This window comes from Impatiens glandulifera, chromosome 1 (genome assembly GCF_907164915.1).
Source record: "Impatiens glandulifera chromosome 1, dImpGla2.1, whole genome shotgun sequence".
Taxonomy (NCBI): Eukaryota; Viridiplantae; Streptophyta; class Magnoliopsida; order Ericales; family Balsaminaceae; genus Impatiens; species Impatiens glandulifera.
This window is the reverse complement of record NC_061862.1, coordinates 131,513,921-131,517,538: the sequence shown is the minus strand read 5'-3', so window position 1 is coordinate 131,517,538 and position 3,618 is coordinate 131,513,921.

Below are 3,618 nucleotides of genomic sequence, written 5' to 3'. Positions count from 1 at the left end.
TGAGTGGTTAATTAAAAGAATATTAAAAATTAAAAATGATATATATATATATATATATATATATATATATATATATATATATATATATATATATATATATATATATATTGAACTTGAAATCTTCTATTATATATATAACAAAGTTATTTAACATTCATATTATAAATTCAACCAAATGAGTTTATAAACATATAACAATGAACCTCGACATTTCTTTTAATAATTTCTTATAAGTTTTTTTTTTAAATGGTAAAGGATGAAGTTTCTTTAATGTGATTTTTTTAGTTTATTTTGAAGGGTTAGTTATATCAATTATTTATTAATATATAAAATTATAAAAATAAATTAACAATCTTAAATAATCTAATTGTTAAAGTATTTATAGTACAGAATAAATATACAAAATATTTAGTAATTAATTAATTGAGTGCAAAGTGTTGGAAGTGAAGTCACGAGGAATATGTGAAAGTAAAAAATCGAAAATGATAAGAAGATATCTGTAATGATAAGAAGATATGGTAATGATGAGATAGTTGAATATAAAATATTTAAGTGAGATTACAAAAATTAATAATAAGTTCCATGGGAGAATAAATTATAATATTAGTTAAACTAACATGTAATCCGAACAAATAATGATATAAAAATCAAGAAAAAAATTACGGTTAAAATGTAATAGCATTTTTAATATACTCTCACAAATATATCTAAATTAAGCACAGCTCTTAACCCGACAATCCTAACACTTTGAAAATTAAGCATTATTTATTTATATATATATATATATATATATATATATATATATATTAGTTAGTTAAAAAAATTGAATTTATATTGTCATAACGTCATGTTTTCATCAAATTTAATGTTAAATTTAAAATATAAAGTCTTATTAGCCTAATTGGTTAAAGGTTAAAATATAAAGTCTTATTAGCTTAATTGGTTAAAGAATTTTACTTGTTTTATTACGTTGTAAGTTCGAAAGATACTTATAGTATTTTTAATTTTATTTTTAACCGTTTTAAGTTAATGAGTGGGTCAACTCACAATTCGACCCAAATATCCATTTACTCTCACATATATATCCAAATTAATCACAACTCTTAACACGACAATTTCGGACACATTGAAAATTAATCATCATTATTATTATTTTATATATATATATATATATATATATATATATATATATATATAACTCATCAAATTGATAAATGTGAGTAATGATGAGATATTTGGTGTAAAATATTTGAAATGAGATAATAAATTAGTAACGTTAGATCTTATTTTGGATGATAAAAAAATAATATAATTAATTTTGAAAGTAAAAAATAAATATTATATAAATTGTACATTAGGTGGATGATATTTGAAAGATATAATATTGGATCGGATAATGTTTAAATTCTTGTAAACGCTATAATGGTGCCTAAACTTTTGTTTTAACTCAGTAGAAAGACCAAAATCCCGGTCTAAAACATTTGACCGGTAATTTTTTATTTTATATGAGAAAAAAGAGACCGTGCGGTGCGGCCTTGTTTGGTTATTTGAAATTATTTCTTTAGCGTGTAAAATTATATGGTGAGTCTAAATCAAACCAAACCAGCAACAAATAGTGGCAGGACTAGAAGTTACAGAACTAACTCGAAAAATTGAATTATTTTGTAGGGTTAGTATTTGTGGCTTGATTTATGCCTATTATACGAGTTTACAGTTTGGTCTTATCATGTGGTTCGACTATGACAGACACTGCGAGCTTGTCTCAAATGGGTTATTCGAATTTTATCGGATCTTAAATCAATTAATTTATTAATTAAAATATCAAATTATCCTTATTTAAATATTTTATTATTTGTTAAAGATAAAAGTGTTTAAGTAATATATAGATAAAATCCAAAATTATATCAAATTAGGTTTTTTTTATTAGACTCTCTCATATGATAATTAAATTCAAATACTCAAAAATTAACTTGTAGCAACAACGCATAATTACTAAAATATTTAATAAATATATTATTTTATATTATAAATTTTCAAATAATTGGTTATTAACTTAAAAATAATTTATTTATCTATTTAAATTTAGAGGAGTGATAGAGGGAGGGAATTTAGTGAGGGAATTTAGTGAGGGAATTTGGTGAGAGAATGACGTGGCATCACCTTCATTAGTTGGAAAATGTAAAAGTCGATTAGTTGGAAAATGTAAAAGTCGAAGGAAAGAGAGAAAAGAGAGAAATTATTTGATTTTTTCAGCGAATAAGATGATTATGCCACGTCATTCCCTCATCAAATTCCCTCACCTAATCATTTCTCTTAAATTTATAAATAAATGTTTTAAATATAAATTTGAAAGTTATAGAAAAAATATTTTTTGAATTAAGATCATTTTAATAAAATATTTTAAAATAATAATAAAATTTTAACAATTTTAATATATATATATATATATATATATATATATATTGTTATTTGAAGAGAAGGAATTCATTTTTTGAAAAAATGAAAGAGGTAAAAGAAGAGAGAAAAATTATTATTATTATTTTTTTTCTTATTTCTCTTATTTAAATAACTACGCACTCTTACAAAAATAAATAAATAAATAAATAAAATAAATAAAAATACCATTTATCTATTAATTTGGATACATATGTGAGAATAAATAGATATTTGAGTCGGATTCTAGATTAACCCACCTATAAACTTAAAATGATTAAAAATAAAATTAAATATACTAAAGGTGTGTTTCGTAACCTAACAAAAACAAGTACAATTTTTTAACAACTAACCTAATAATACTTTATATTTTAAATTTAACGACAAATTTAATCAATATATATTTATCCGTGTCAAGCACACGAGGATCTTACTTGTTTTATTAAAAATATTATTTAAAATCTATTTATTCTTTTAATAGTTTGGTAAGGTTATTAAATTTAAATTTATTCTTATTAATTAAATAGGCATTTTAATCTATTTTAAATTCTTCAATTAGTTAGTTAAAAGGTTATTAAATTTAAATTTTATTTTATTTCTATTAATTACCCAGTTATTTTTTAATAATTAGCTTTTAAAATATTTTTTATTATTTTATTAGTTTACTAAGAGGTTATTAAATTAAAATTTTATTATTTTATTAGTTTACTAAGAGGTTATTAAATTAAAATTTTATTTTCTTCCTATTAATTAGGCATGTCAATTTACATTAATTATCTTTTTATTTTTTTTATTCTTTTATTAGTTAGTTAAGAGGTTATAAATTTAAATTCTATTTTATTCCTATTATTAGGTATATTGTTATTTCCTATTAATTAGTCTTTTTAATTATTTTTTTATTAGTATAAATTATTGTAAGTGATGCATTATATATCGGTTCAAAATTACAATATAATTGGTTTATAGATTTTTTGAATTTTATTTCACAAGAAATCATATTCTTTCTTAATTACAAGTTTTTTTTTCTCTTTCTTCTTGTTAGTGTTTAATCACACTTATTAGGGATGTTTATGCTAATTAATATTTTGACATTAATAAAAAATAATTTACATTTTTATTATTATTCGATATTAATATAAGCAAATTAGAATATGTGATTTAAATTTTATTTAATAAAAATCCATT